The sequence below is a fragment of the Protopterus annectens genome, chromosome 1.part0 (genome assembly GCF_019279795.1).
Source record: "Protopterus annectens isolate FY-2018-M chromosome 1.part0, PAN1.0, whole genome shotgun sequence".
NCBI lineage: Eukaryota > Metazoa > Chordata > Ceratodontiformes > Protopteridae > Protopterus > Protopterus annectens.
Genome location: NC_056725.1, coordinates 883,811,932 through 883,829,474, shown reverse-complemented (window position 1 = coordinate 883,829,474; position 17,543 = coordinate 883,811,932). Strand labels below are relative to the sequence as shown.

Here is a 17,543-nt window from a genome sequence, read left to right as displayed (position 1 = left end):
CACAAAAACCATGCAAATGGAGACTACTTGCATGACAGCTGAATCAAACAATGCACTATGAATATGTACACAAATTAATGGATACCTCCTTACCCAATACAACCAGGACCCTCACCTCCAAAAAAAGGAAGCTGTTCTGGTGGTCCCCTGCCATAAAATAACTGTACAACAGAAGGAGAGGACCAATGTGGAATAAGGTGAAGTCCCAAGACAGGAAATAAACCCTTATCAGCCTCAATGAATAGTTGAGATCCCTCATCAAATATTACAAAGTTAGCTGTGAGAAAAGACTTGGAGCACATAGAAAAGACAACCACAAGGCCTCATACAATTATGTAAAGATTCTCCATGGCAATACCAAGAATTATTCTGAGCAACTAGATAATGGTACCTCCCAGACTGAGCCAACAAATAATGCCAATATAATGGCTGGCATCTTGAGTGCAAATAGTACTCCTCACTCCCCCCCAAAGGACCAGTCACAATACCAGTACACTGTCAGGCACCCAGTATTACTGCAGCACAGGTTACAACACCACTGTCCTAGGCCAAGAATACAGCCTCCATGGGACCTGAGAATATCCCTGGCTGTGTTCTACATGAACTACAGAGTGACCTGGCACAGTACATGTGTGCCCTGTTAAACCACAGCCTCACCTCAGGCTTTGTCCTTACTGAATTGTGCACTGCTACAGTCACCCCTCCCCACAAATGAGGTGTAACTACAGACCCTGGGAAATACCACCCCAACTGCTTGACAAGTCTGTTATGCAAAGCTATGGAATGCATCATTGTGCACCAAGTAAAACAGGGATATGGGAATCTGCAGACTCAGGATCCCACACAGTTTACCTTTGTGAAGGGTAGGTCATACCTGCTCATTCAACCTGGTCATCCTCTTGCCATCAGTCACCTGAGCTGTGGATGAAGGCAAGGTGACACATACAGCCTACATTGATCTTGACATAGTCTTTGATAACATTCCTCACTCACTAAGCTCAACATCAACCCATATATCACTAGGTAGGAACAGAGGCACAAACACAGGGGTAGATTGGACATACTGCTGTCATATATTGAGACAGTTGCAGATGTCACTGTGTTTTTTGTAACATCCTTTATGAGGACTATGACGTCAGTAATACCAATAGATGTGTGTATTTACTGACTGCATTCCCCAGAGTCTACAACTGATTTACCAAGGACGTCAACTGTCTGGTGAACACACAAAACATGACAGGCAGACATTTGGCCAGTCTGTGGACAGTGTGCCAGTGGAGAGCTATGTCAGAGACATATCACTGTGAGTCATGACAGCACACACTAACTGCATGTCCACACAAACCCTGTCAATATATCAATCCACCATGTGTATAACAGCACTGACTGCAAAGAATCTATTCACAGATCTGGGGATATGTCCCCCATGTTGGTTGGCTGTCTCCACATGTCCTGTCCTGTGACGTATTGTCGCCCACTGTATGTGAATCTGTAGGCCACCACCTCTGTAATCTCCCTCACACAGGCAAGGCCCACATTAAAGAATGTCCCATATGTCGGAACTAGCAGCAGTGTCCAGGCCCACAGCACATTACAATGTGGGCACCTACATAGTGGTATGGCTGTAGCAATACCTGACATCTGCACATCTGTACAGAGGACAGACAGAATGTAGATAACCAACAGGTTATGCATTAGGATGAATGTATTGAAAGATACATGTCTGAAACTGAAAGGTATGCCATTACTACATGACAGCAGTCATCAATGACATGTCCAAAGAACATAGAATTCTACAGTTAATAACATATCAGATCAATATCCTAGAGGAGATACATATAAGCACACAGCTCAAACACCTAGAACAAGATACTCAGTACTCAGAGTCCAGCACATCATGCAGGGGTGTATGGTTCCAATACTACAAACTGCAATCTACTCTTACTTGAAAAAGCACTGTTAAAAGTACTAACATAATGATACCATATGCATTACACTATTTCTATCAACCAGTGCACTGTAGCTGGTGTAACGTGCAAGTGTGACTGCATATAACTTGGGATACTACCCATGTATGAAACAAATCCAAAGAGAACAGATTGTGGTACTGCCCATGTATATCCTGGTGTCCAATACAGTATACTCACACCCTTTGCTACTGTAATGACAGCACACAGAAGCATATTATGTACAGGTAATTAAGTACACTTATTAAAATGTTATTACCCTGCTATTTTATCAGACTGGAATGTGATCACTGGTTACCAAGGCTAAGCTATGCTTAGCAGATGTAACCATTGCTTAAATGTAAATGCTAAGCCAATTTGCACACTGGTAAGCAAAGCCTACACGGTGTAAGTGCCAATTCATTTAACCATATGTTAGCACTGCTAACCTTTGGGCAAACCTGCGCAAACCCACTTAAAGCTGCTCAAAACTGCCTTAATCACTCTGTATCCAACAGTCCTTGTTCTGCCTAGCAACAAAATAAACAGCCCTTGCAAGTCTGGAACACAGGACGTTGCACACAATAGCCTATGCAATTTACCAGCAAGCCACCTCAGGAGTAGTCTTTGAGGATGTTGTCTCAAACATACCCTTCTTTACATCTAGTTTACAATAGGGAAGAGACAAGTGTGCAATTAGGAAGGATTGTTATCTATAAATATATATATCTGAATAGAAACATACATAGTGAAAGAGAGAGAGTGAGATATGTAGGGAGACCCATATATGTGTACAACAATATATAGATATATTGATAAATACTGAGGTGTATATACACACACACACACACACACACACACATATATATATATATGTGTGTGTGTGTGTGTGTGTGTGTGTGTGTGCATGTATACAAATATATACATCTACATATATATATATATATATATATATATATATATATATATATATATATATACACACGCCTATATATATATACATCTATATATATATATATATATATATATATATATATATATATATATATGTATACATACACATATACATATATACATATAAACATGCACACACACACACATATATATATATATATATATATATATATATATATATATATATATATATATATGCATACATGTCCCAAACTGCCCATACAAACATATGCTGCTGATTGACCACCCACAAATGCCTGACATAATTGGTGGACAGAAGCCCAAATACATGGCCATTCATGAAATATTGCTGTTATACACTGAAAAAGTTGCTGGTGTTACAGGGTTTGTTGTAACACATCTTTTCTGAGAGATATAAAGTCAGAAAAAAAGGATTCTACCATCTACATAATGCAATCACCAGAGTATGCTACTGACTTGCCAAGGACAGCACCTGTGAGGGGAACAGCCCATACATAACAGGCGAACCTGTGGATATTATGTGGATGGCCCTACAGTTGAGAGAAATGCAGAGACAGAACTTTGTCAGACTGAAACCCATGCAGAAGTAGCATGTGTAGACAAACTCTGTTAAATTAGCAGTATTCCAAACATATAACAGCAATACTCACATTCGGCCCCTATGTCTTGAACATTTTCCACCATCTAGTTGGCTTGTCTCCACAAGTCTTGTTATAAGAGGTAGTAGCCAAAATAACTCCAGGATGACTTCCTCACAAGTAAGGGAAAGGGTCAATGCCCACATGGAGTACTCAATTATAGGAGTGTGTTGCCATGACATTGGCTATTGGAAGAACGACACAGCTGCTCTGCATGCAGTTAGCAAGTGGGGAACCCCAACAGGTGCACAGGCCATCACCTGGTCATGAGCATCACCTACAAAAGCCATGCTGTCACCTATTAAACCAGCTCTATCCCTGTAGTGCATAGAGAGAGAGTGTAAAATAACAAATGAGACAAAGTGGTAAAGAGAAGAAAGAAATAAGGTAAATGGAACAAGTAAGCAAGTAATTGAATCTAGTACATGGTCTGTAATAATGGGAAATATGGTTTGGAGGAATATATGTCCCAACAAGACATGTTGTAATAATGTCTTGCTAAACAGCTACAATGGCCATAGCATCTGGCCCTCTCTGCAGTGGGAGATATCACAGACACAGAAGATGTGCCATGATGTTAGAGTCCAAACCAAGACAGATGAATGCTGTAACCAAGAGGTTAATAAACACAAGTTTAAGGGTGTGCACACTCATTCATCTGGCTTATTGCACTGAGTATTATTTCCACATGTTTTTCACAGACCACATTGTTATGTTTTCAATTGAATTGTACAGGCTATAGGTCACACTACAGGTGGGAATTGTTATGGAATGAGTTATTGTGGTGTCATGTTCCAATTGCACAAATACCAGGCAGTGTATCAGGGGTGTGTAGACATTATATCCACTGTAGCTATATGGACACAGCAGTACCTGACCTGTATATCCAGCCTCCACGAAGGGAGAGTAATCCCTTTTGGTGGACAGCAGCAATGTACAAACCACATAATAGGTTGCTACATTGGGTGTACAGGAACACACAAGTGCAGGCAAAAGCTTTGAAGCAAATCCATCTATATCTGAGCAAGCAGGTAAGTTCACAGGTGATGTCCTTTAAGGCTGACTATGACTATGAAATGGACATATCCACACTACCAAGGACAATTGCAACAATGTCTCCAAATATGTTGTAAATCTCAGATGAAACATCACAATTCACCCTGCACTGGGGGTAAAAAAACACCTCATGCACATATGCCGTGGATATAGGCAACCTGCATCACACAGGCTAGGTGGGAACATTGCTGCCCTGTCCATCCCAGTCGTACATGTGCACATCAACCACACTCCTCCCCACAGCAATGTTGAGCATGTACAAATTGCCTACTGATGGCATATCTCCATGGGGTATATTAACTTCAGTGTCTGCCTCCTACATGAACTCAAGCATGTGCTCAGAGCTCCATCACACACCACAGTCAAACACAGACCTGCTACCATCCACATGGAAGATGATCACTGTCAACCCTCTACACAGAAATGAATGGAGGATAGAGGGATTATGCAATCAAGTGTCCAACATTGGGAGAATAAGATAGCTCAGGGACAGGTGTGTAATGCAAGCTGCTATAGCCATGATAGCTTGAAGGTTTCCGGAGTAGTCTGGATTATTTGCAAGTAATATCCACTGATGATGTGCATTTTGACAACCGTATGAAGTCCTATGTCCTATTCCTGTTCATGTCTTCCATGTAAAATGCAGAGTGCTCACCTACCAGCATTCTCTGTTGGGGAAACAGACATCATCACCAACCAATATATGATTGGACATTATGCCCTGTCATGTGGACGGACATCAGAAGATGTGCAGGAGAGGACTACCCTGTGGAACAGTGTGGTCCACAGGGTAAATGATGCCGGCTTGCACAGAAGAACTTAAGTGCATGTGCAGCATCAGGCCACCAACCTCAAATGCCATGCCCATCACTGGGCTGCTGCTGTAGCGAGGGACTGGTCAGACATAGGTGGAGGCCCAGCCATCCAGCCCCCACTGACACCCACCGAGGAGCTCCTCATCACACTTGGCCCACACACCGAACACACAAGCCAAGACACGGAGGGAAGCATTGTGGAGGTGGGTTACACACACACACACACACACACACACACACACACACACACACACACACACACACACTGGATGAGGACCATGCAGGTAAGGGCCCAGTGGGGATTAGTACACTAATGTATCAAACATACATGTATCTGTACTGTATCTACATGCATGTGTCAGGTCCGATTGCAGTTGTGGATGGGATTTTCTAATGCACAGAGGTACACATTTATGGTGAGGACAGGACATTGTGTATTATTGCAGTTAGTACTGTAGATGTGCAGACATGTTGCATCCATCCTATACCAAGACCACATATGTGCATCTGCTGACACAACTACCTAGGACCCTCTGGTCTGCATATGGGACAGCAGCCTGAAGCTGGGGGGTATTACATTGTTCTGTTGTTGCCTGGCAATACCCCAGGCATGTGGAGTGCATGCAATTTACCATCCACATAACCATCAGTAATAGCTATATTGCTTTATGTAATAGCTATATTGCTTGTTGTGCATGTTCACTTGAGCTGGGTTTAACTGTATTGCATCACAGTGGTCACCACTGGGGCCTATCTGACATGAATTCAACATTCCTGTAGCATACCTCACAACTTCTCAGTGCCAAGATGTCTGGGCAGAGGCCACCAAATTGTGCTGGACAAACATCCTAAGGTAAATTCATGTGTGACATTACTGGTACACAGTGGTTATAAATTGTGTGCACACCTCTCTTAAGATGCAAGGTGTTCCTGTTACATACTAATTAGGACCACAGTATGAAAGCCCACACCTCTTCCAACCTTTAATGTGACCCATAACAGGTACAGTTCACTTGTAAAACCAGACATCTGTACTTATGTATTGCACCTACAAGGCCTGTGAGGGTGACAGATGCTTTAACAGCATGAAATTTCAGTCAGGTATGATACCTCATGCTGCCATATGTGTCAGTACACTCACTGTGGCCTATTTGGCTATAACATCACATACATGGGCATTGTTAAGGCACACAGAGCACTTCCAACCATGTATAGATTTCAACCATGTGGATATCCCAGACATATCTGTACAGAGGACTGTACAATGGTTTAATCTGCTGCATGTGAAGCAGATGCTGTCACCACACTGTATAAAGTAATGGCAGCGGGAGGTGGTCACCAGCTGTGTATGGTATACACATCAAAATGGTATAAGCCACACATGACATGAGCCTCACACACACACACAAACAGTTTCCAACGTTAGGATTAAACTCCTGCCTATCTAGGTATTCCTACTATAGTGCTACACAGTTATCAGATGTGCCACAGAACAGAACTTATACATTTCCACCTCTTCCAAAGGTACGTCTAAGGTGGATGATATCAACAGGTCTACTACATTGGAGTGAAGGGAAGTGTAAAGGGTAGTACACAGGTCAAAAATGGTATGAGCCAGATAGTACATGATTCGCACACACCTGCCAATATTGGGATTAGAAATCCTGCCTATCTAGGAATGTCTATTATAGTGTTACACAGTTACTGCATGTGCTACAGAGCTTACTGAACTTTCACATGGCCAAAGCTGTGGATAACTGCACAGCTATGGTAAAGTATTACAGGTGGCAGACAGTCTGGTACATCATACTAGTTCTTTCTGTCTTGAACTTCAGCTAGCATTATGGCTTGGCACTTCACCAGGTTATTGTATCATGAAGTGTGGCACACCTGTGAGCTGTCAGCAGTACTCGTTTATCACAGATGTTGCCCACTGCTTACTAGTTATGTCCACCCCTCCTGGCATGTTTGAAGGGCAGTTATCTGTGCTTTCACCCATTGACCTGGTGCACATGTCCATTCTGGGGCACTGTTGCAACTGCTGCATGTACACAGACAACCCTCCCCTCTAAACTCCAAAAACTCAGACCTGTGAGGGCCACCCATATATCACACAATGTGGACATATGCACTCTCCAGCAAAGAATGTGCTAGCATGTCAAGAGTATAAGATCAACACCTGCACCACACCATGTGGAACATGTAGCTCACCATGACACCCACTTTGACAGCCATGACATACAGTGAAAAGCCACATACCCACCTTCCCAGAGACACTCAATGGACATCTACCTAAACAGCACAGACCAGCAAGGCAGACACCCACTCAGACACCGCAACATGACACATGCCAAGGGATACATATTTAACCTACACAGTGTGCCCCCAACCTAAGGCTAGCCACCTAGCACAATACAGAGATCATGGGTAACTCAATACTGAGGCACACACATCCCACTTACTAGGTTGAATATGGAGCATGCCAGCATCTAACACATGGCACAGCCAGTCATGTCACCCCTCAACTACAAGTATCACTCCATATCCATGTGGGTGTGAATAAATTGGGACACACCTCCCTGGACTACATGTCAGGAGACATGGTTGAACTCTCTGATTATGCAGTTCAGCCAGGTGTGACAGTAGCCCTGGGCAATGTACCGCTGTTATGAGAATGATGCTACGGTGTTATCAACAGATGGTTGACTGCAACATTTGCTTATGTGTTATGTGGCATTCTCTGGGGATCCAGGACCTCTCTGCCTGGGATGGCATGATTGCCAGAACCCAATAACTTGCCATGGATGTCCTACATCTGTCACTGCTGGGTTGCCAGGTACTGGCTAGGTGTTTTGCCACCCCTATGGTGCCTTATTAGGCAGTGTTCCTAATGTTATTACCACCATAACAGCTACACATGCATGCAACCTGATGGTCATGCTGCTCAACAGTGGACATTTAACTGTCAGGATGCAGTCACTCATAGCAGTTGGAGTGGAGGACATATTTCTGCTCTAATGGGCAGGTGGTTCACAGCATCAGACAACAGACCTGCAGTATCAGGCTATGATGCCTTCCACAGCTGTCAACCCCCAAACATGGACCACACCACACCTCCACAGGTGGTGTTGTCTCCATATTCATTATGGATAGGAACACATCCAGACTAGCATCCCATCATAATGCATTGGAGATACATCTGGTAGAACTGCCTTGGGGTAATGGTGCTATCCAGACTATAGCCTGCTATGGGTCCACATCTATGTCCCTGGACTGTCAATGCACATTCCTCAACACCCTGCCATCTCTGATGGTCCAATGCAACACTGACATAGTATGAGTCTTCAACTACTCCTCCATCACCTGGGGAATGTTGCCAATTGCCAGTACAGTGGCCCAACACGTCTGGTATTCATCATTTCCTGTGCCTTAGACCAGATCATACTGACCCCTGGTACAGGATGCAACAACCTTCACCTGTGTTGACCACTTAAATTGCTCATCCCCAGATGTCAATCCCTGCATGGCGAGATTCACACAGGCTGTATTCAACACGGAACTCAACATGTCAGCCACACCCCCCCACACACAAAGATAACTACCTAGCAAAAACTCTCCAAAGCTGACTTTGCTGCCATGAAAACAGGGGTGGATGTCTTCACTGCACCCATGGCAATGGGAGTACCTGCACGACTGTGGAAATCATACACATAGGCACTGTACAAACAGGTACATGAATGCATGGTACTAGCTAGAACCAACAGAACCCAGACACTGTCCTCCAAACACTGGGAGACAATGTGATGGTTCCCTGCCATTACTGAAGTGTACATCAGAAGGAGGACAATGTTGCAGGGAAAGGTGGTGTCCCATGACTGTTAAAATCCCTTATTAGGCTCAAATACAACTTTGGATCCCTCATGGAGTCCCCAACAGGCATCTATGGCAGCAGAGATGCAGCAGACACTGACAACAGTCACAACAGCCTTGATAGTTACATCAACAACCTCCTCAGCATTAAACACAAGTGCTTCAAGTTACTGCACAAAGCTAATACCTATCCTGAGACAACAGATATTGGCCACAGTCTTGGCAACACATTCAGTGCCAGCTTTACCCCTCTCTCCCCCCACAAGTAAAGTGCTGAGTGAATGTGTTCTCACATGCTGTATCCCATGTCCATTCTAGGTATCTGTGTGTCACCAGGATGTACCCCTTTAGCAAGGCCACAAGGTATGGTAGTGTGGTGACACATTTACCATGTCATAGGCAGGGTACAGTATGTGCACGGTAATTCCTGGTCTGTAACACAGTGATTGCATATGCCTCACAGATTATAGGGCCGAGGGTTGTACATAGGTATATGTTGATGTACAACATCTTTTGTAGAATGTTCTGGTTTGGACACACCTCTGATTGCTAAAAAACACAGCCACAGGGGATATTCATCAACCAAACACACTGGGATTACTATATATATATATATATATATATATATATATATATATATATATATATATATACACACACACACACACACACGCACACACACGCGCACACACGCACACACACACACATACACACACACGCACACACACACACACTTGCCAGTACTGAGATCCATAGGTTCATTGATTCATAGGTGTGTAGCAGGTGAATGGGCCTGAAGGCTCTACAAGGCTAGCCCAAGGGAATACCTTGGCATCAGGCCACATGACAATAGTCATCAGTGTGGCTCAGGAGCATAGTCACTGGAGTGGTCCCCAGGGTGGGTATTGTATTGCCCATCCACTCATCCTGGTTTCTATTGTGGGTGGCCAGTGATGTGCACTGCTTCCCATGTATTCTATAATATGGACAGTGTCTGGGTTGTGCACATGTCCCACATGCATGTTCTTTGACATGTGGAAGTGTGCTTGAGGTCTCTGGGGCATGTTGTGTGGACAGATTGGTATCTTCTGATGTAGCATTCCTGACTTCATTTGGTGAGACCTGGCTATGTAACTGAGGTAGTGATTGCACCTACATTGACAGTATGATATGGGTATTCAGTGGAGTTAGTGGTGTCTGTCCATACAGGGTATGTGTATAAGGCATGGTATTCCCTTTGTGGGGTACGGTTGCAAACTTTACAGTTGTTGCAGGCATCCAGTGAGGAACATGGCAAAAAGGCCACTGTACACATTGATTGGGCTACTGAGGGGATAGAACAGGGTGCCATGTCTTTTTTCTTGCTGGATAACACACACTCAATCAGGAGATGTAACACATCAAAGTACTTTCTGATGTCAGTGGCACTGTTGTGGTCAACAGGCATGTAGTCCACTGTAATCACACCAATCACACCATGGGTACTATTTGTGAGGCAATCTGCAGGGGAACTACTAATATAGTGGTTGTTGCCTAGCCAAGTGTGTTTGTGTATGATAGATGGTTGGAAAGTGGTCGCTGAGTACTAGAAGGGTTGCCTATATTGTTCACTAAGCCATACTGTCACATTTAGGGCTGCGGATTGCCTACACCAACCTCTCTGATGCTTGACATCTGTTGGCCTTGTAATGTGGACATTGTGACATATATTAGGTCTTCAACGTAATAATTTAGCAAAACCCACCCCCCAATGGATCCTGTTATAACACAATCACACCAACCCCCACACAGGATATTAATGACAGGCACACATACACACACACACACACACACACACACACACACACACACACACACACACACTTGCCAGTACTGAGTTTTAAACCCCTACCTAGCTATGTATTGCTACTACAGTGTACTGCATTTATCGCATGCTCCACGGAGCTTATAGGATGGATGTTCTCTCAATGTACTTCTAAGGTGAGGAACATCACCAGGCCTTGTAAATACTGTCATTGGGTGATGTAGTGGATGAGAGATATAAAAAAATATTTTACCCTAAACACATATTTACATTTGCCAGGGGTGATTTTCAAACCTCTATCTAACTATCTTTTTGGACCATTATGTTAAGCATTTACCACATGCACCAATGACCTTACATAGTTTAAGTTTGGCAACAGGCACTTCTAAGGTGGATGGTATCTGCAGGATTGCTAAAGTTAGTCACTGAGATGTGTACTGGGTATAAATTGGGCCAAAAACTTGGTTCAGATGTACATATGTAGACACATGTACACACACAAACATTTGCCAGGGATGAGATTCAAACCCATACTTATGTAGTTATTGCTACTACATTGTTCTGCATTTATCATGCACACCATGGAGCTTACATGTTGGAGAGTTGTGCAAAGGTATCTTTGAAGGTGAGTCATATCAGCAGCAGTGCTAAATGAGGAGTAAGGGAAGGGTTGTAAGTGTGAATGACCACAAAATCAGGTCTCTACAAGGATACACACACTCTTTCACACAAACACTCCCATTTACACAGTTACCAGGATCAGGACTGGAATTCTTACCTAACTAGTTTGCTACACTATAGTATTATGCAGTTATTGCATGCACCACAGAGCTTATATGCTATAAAATTGTCCAAAGGTATCTTTGAAGGTGAATCACATCGGCAGCAGTGCTAAAGAAGGGGTAAGGGAAGTGTTGTTAAGTGTGAATGACCACAAAATCAGGTCTCTATAAGGATACATACACTGTCTCACACAAACACTCACATTTACACAGTTGTTGGGATCAGGATCGGAACTCTTATCTAACTAGTTTGCTACACTATAGTATTACGTAGTTATCGCAAGCACATTGGAGCTTATATGCTGGGGAGCTGCCCAAAGGTATCTTTGAAGGTGATTGACATCAGCAGCAGTGCTGAAGGAGGGGTACAGGAGATTTACTGAGTGGGAATGGCCTCAACCACATTCATCTAGAAACACACACACACACACACACACACACACACACACACACACACACACACACACACACACACACACACACACACACACAACTTTACATTTGACAGGAGTGAAATTACAACAGCTACATGGATACCTATTTGTACTGTAGCACTATAAGGCTGACCAAAGGTGTTTCTACAGTGAATGACATCAGCACATCATGTGATATAGGCCAATGGGATGTGTAGCGGGTGGGGCAGGCCTCATAATGAGATTCTCTCTGTCGCTGTCTGTCTTTCTCTTCCCCATGTCTCTGTGTGTGTATGTTTGACATATTATATTATGTTGGCCTTAGATATGTGTGTGTATTCCTATCCACTGTGTGTGTGCGTGAAGTATCAATGGTGTACAATTTGGTGTGTGTGCACAGACAGCTGTGATTAACTAATAAATGTAGCCCACTGTGTTGTGAGACATGGGCTTCATTTCTCTAAGTCTAGGAGCATGCCCACTATGACCTTCTATATTTAGTGTGAACATCCATTCAAGGGAGGGTTGGACTCCAGTTCAGGGTTTTGTGTGTTACAGCCACACCTAGCAAATTGTTTCTGCAGGATATTTGTAGATAGGTTGCCAGTATGGTGACAGAATGGGCTTAACATACAAGGGATACTGTAACTATTGCTGTCTGTGTGACATGGTTGATTGTGGCACAGATATTCTGACATATGTACTGTTTTACACTGTGATGTGTCATGTCATCAACTACTGACAGTTATCATTCTTTGCTCACAGTTATGTACCAAGAATTATGAGATGAATGCAGCTGAAACCAATATTCTGAGGCATATAGACTACAAATTCTGGCACACACCTGCTATTGTGGAGGGGTAGCTACAGACAATAGACTGCTGGTTCTGTGTAAATGGTGCAGCACCTTGTTAGTATGCTGGCTAGGGTTCCTCTTTTTGTGCTTATCTCACCTTCAAGGAATGGCCATATCCTGCTGGGGTCATACCTCTCAGTTGTACAGATACACCCAGGTTATCCAGAGGCAGGCTTCATATATCTTGGCAGTTTACCTTCACACTGGGGTTTACAAGTGGTTTTGTGGCTATTCATTCATGAGTTTGCAGTCGGGAGTAGTATGGGCAGACAGAGTTCCAGACTTCACACACATCATGACATTCATGCTTCTACATTCCCCCTCTGTTATTCTATCCTCCACCTAACATTATGTAAGCAATATCTCAGAGGTATCCCTATAGTTGGGTCTTTATTCCAGTAGTATTTATGGCCTGATCCACAGTCCTTGCAGTAGGACATGGGGAGGCATTCTCCTGGCATTTGTCAACATGGTCTTGCATTTGTTTTCTGTTTACTGTTAGGTTGTTAGTTGGGACCCCTGACATTCCATACATTGGCACTATGGATGAGGCATGGACCATTGCCAGAGGACTGTAGGCCATCTGAGAGTGCTGTAGGCCATCTGTTACTGCATTTCTACATGGGGTTGTGGGGGGTTGCACACCTGCAGACTTTAACATTTGAAATGATTGTACTGATACAGTTACTCAGTTGGTTTCCATTTCATATTGTATTGTGATCTATCATGCAGACAGGAGGTTTATCAGTGGAGTATGCATGTTAGATGTTAATAGCATATATTTCAGTTTCAGACTTCTTACCCTTCATAACTGGAATGCAACTGCCAGACCTGTTGTAGTATGTCTGTGTAGGTCTGGTGTGAGGCTGTTCACCATTGCCATCATTTGGGGGCCTTCCAGCCTTTCATAGGTTCATAGGTTCATAGATTAGTACTAAGCTAACTGCCCTTGCAAGCCATTTTAAGCCTAGCCAATTATCCCTTGTGAGACTCAAACCCTGCACCTTGTGTTTGTAAGGCAAACACCTTAACCATTAGGCCACCCTCCCAACCCAAAAGTTGATACAGTTTTTGTTCCACCACAGTGAACTGCATTTCCTCCTTGTAATTCTTATTCATAGGTTCATAGGTTTGTAGATTAGTACTAAGCTAACTGCCCTTGCGAGCCATTTTAAGCCTAGCCAATTATCCCTTGTGAGACTCAAACTTTGCACCTTGTGCTTGTAAGGTAAACACCTTAACCATTAGGCCACGCTCCTAACCCTTTCTTCATGGTTATCTACACATCTCCCGCTGGGTGAGGCTGGAGATAGATATGTGACCCTCATTGACATCCATGTGTGACCTATTAACACCCACAGTTCTTTGGGCTGTCACATGTACTACAATGGGGGGTGACACCTTGTGTAGTGCTGCCAAGTATGTTGACACCAGTATTTGTTATGAATTTCCTGCTGTCCCATATAGCTGTCTGCTGCTATCCCATTCAGCCACCCAGTTCCCTTGCATGCTTGCATCCATACCATACATACAACTATCAGAACATACTACTCCATTCAGTAATTGATAGGAAGGATGACTTACCTTGTTGCTTGGCCAGTATTGAGGAAAGTGCTGGAGGGCTATGTTGGATGCACATAGTAGACTCCCTGTACATGGTAAAGCTCAGGTAGTGTCATGTTTGGCATTCCTTTTATTGTCTGTGCGAGTCGGAGAGAGGTATCAGTCCCTGGGTCCCTACAGTGTCAATGTGTGTGCTTTGCCAAGGTCTGGGCATACTGTGCTCACCTCCTTCTGCCTACAGGGGCAGGCTCAGGATGTTCCTCTTCCAAGTCCCACTGTGCCTCTGCTGGCCTTGGCGATGGTGGGGGGCTGTGTGGCCCTGCCCCGTGCTGCTCCTGCTGCAGCTGTTTCCATAGGATCATATTGTGTAGCATGGCACATACTATGAACATTTGTGTATATGTAGCTGGAGAGTACTGCAAGGCTCCACCAGATATGTCAAGGCGGTGGAACCGTGACTTGAGCATCCCAAACACATTGTCTACAATGATTCCGGTTTGTGTGTGTGCCTCATTATGGTGTTCATTTTCAGGTGTGTGCATTTCTGATGGGTGTTATCAGCCATGGCTCCAGTGTATAGCCAGCATCCCCCACTAGATGGCCATATGGGATGCCCCCCTTGGCAAATGCCTGATACAGCTGTGAGCAATGCCAGATGTGGGAGTCATGATAGCTTCCAGCGCTGCCAGCATACACATTCATAATAATGCCCTGGGCATCATACACAACCTGGCAGTTGATGGAGGGGAAGCCTTTGCCGTTTATGTAGACCCTGCCCTGCTCACCTGGTGGTGCTTTGATGTGGATGTGTGTGCAGTCTATAGCACCAACTACTTCAGGGTATTCTGCTATATGGTGGAAATGACACATTCATGTGATCAGCGCCTCACGGGCAGTGAGGAAATATATGTGCTCATTGCCCTGTTGTGTCATGACATCCAGAAACTGGTGGAGTATCCTGGATGCTGATGCCTGCGAGACCCCCATGATATCCCCAGTTGGTCTTTGGAAGGTACCTGTGGCTAGTATTCTTAAGCCTAGACATACCTTGGTATCCACTGGGATGGGTTCCCCTCTATTAGTTGTGTGTGTAAGGTGTGGCCAGCACAGCTCAATGATTTACTGTAGAATGTCCCTATCCACCCTAGAGCACTCTACTATCTCCAGATCATGTAGGCCCTGGTAGGGAACCCTGGGTCTGTACACTCTTCTCCTCCTCCTCACTGTGGGTCACTTGTCAGCATTCTCCTCCTCACCAGCCTCAGTCTCTAGCACATATTGATGGAGTAAAGCAGCAGCAGCCTCTCACATATTTAGTTAGTTTTGCCAGTTAAAAATCCCCTGTCTGTGTACAATAATAGTGTAGAGTTTGTGGGAAAAAACAGCTTGTAGAGTGTTTGCATAGTTTATATTAGTGTGGTGGGCTGCTGCCTGTGTAATTGTATGATTTTGATACATTCCACCTGGCATCTATGCTAGTTCTCCTTGATTGCCTTCCTACTGCTGTTTCCCCTTCCCACTTCCTTCCTATTTAAGCCCCGAGGCACATTGCACATACCTGGTGCTCAAATGTAAACAGTTCTGCTATATCCTCTGTTTTTTTTTTAGGCCTGTTGCGCACCACACACACCTGTTTTGCTAATGTAAGCTCTTTTAAGCAGAAATGTCCCTCCCAGGATGCAAACATGCTCTGCATTTCATGGAATAAGACAATACAGCCTCAGACACACCCCCTACCTTAGCTGTGCTTGGCTAAGGGCAAACACGGGCCATAGAGCTCCAATGAGCTTACAGCAAGCATGACACACCCCCTTATGAAGTCATTCAGCTCTTATACTTGCTGCACCTACACAGTTCGGTGCAAGCTGACACTTTGAGGAAATCTGTGATTCAGTATAACTCAACTCCTTTGCATACCGTAGTGTGTACATTCTTAGTTACTGCACTAAAATGGTCCCTTTCCCATTGACAACCAGTGCTCGCTGGTATTGTTTACATTCTGCATGCCATTGACTATAATGGCAAAATGCAAAATTATCTTAAAATTGACTTTTCTCATTTTTTTTTTTATTTGCGTCACGATCCCTTTTGCGTGCCTCTACCCTAAACTTAAACGGTCGTGATCAGCCAAAAAAAAAGTTTAATTTTAAAATAAAATAAACATTTATTAATGCCAATGGCCTTATATTTGGCCATTGGCATGTATGTTTGACTGTAATACATGCTTTGCACACGTTTGCTCAGATGCAGAAATGCATTCAGGTACTAACTGAATACATTTCTGCTCTGACACTGTTCCTGCACGGAGTCTGGCCAGCTTTGTGGATCACAAAATCTCCTTATTTGCATGTTTTTTTACCATCAAATGAGGTTATTTGCATATTTGCCAGATTTCCGTGCAGGAACTGTGTAGGGCTGCTCGTGCACATGAAAATGGCACTTTCCTGGATCGCTTGGTGGCCATTTTACTCGCAGGAGCTCCTACACTGCTCCTGCATGGAAAACGGCCATTCCTGAATCCTGGGGAGACTCAGTTAAATAGTGATAATGGACTACAAAGCATATTCTTTACTAACTGATGCTTTCTGCATGCAATGTGAACATTTTATGTTCTCTTTTGATGAGGAAAGACGATAAACTGGAATAACTAAGTGTTGCATTCTTATTCTCATTTCTTACTAATTAGTTGTACAATGATGATGACAGGATGTGCTACAAATCAGGTAAAGCAGCCGAGCCATGTACTGAGCTTGGAAACTCATAAAATGAGATTCAGTGCAGGTCCAGGAAGGCCTTGATCATTAACACCCTCTCTCTCCAACCCACAACACAAGAGCAACTCACAGGCACACACACACACACAC

At 43.8% G+C, this 17,543-nt stretch overlaps 1 protein-coding gene across 2 annotated transcripts in view; it reads right to left on the bottom strand.

The window, feature by feature from the left end:
• Nucleotides 1-17,543, bottom strand: part of LOC122795620 (CD109 antigen-like) — a 647,366-nt gene that overhangs the window by 77,827 nt on the left and 551,996 nt on the right. The gene's annotated exons all lie outside the window — the stretch shown is intronic.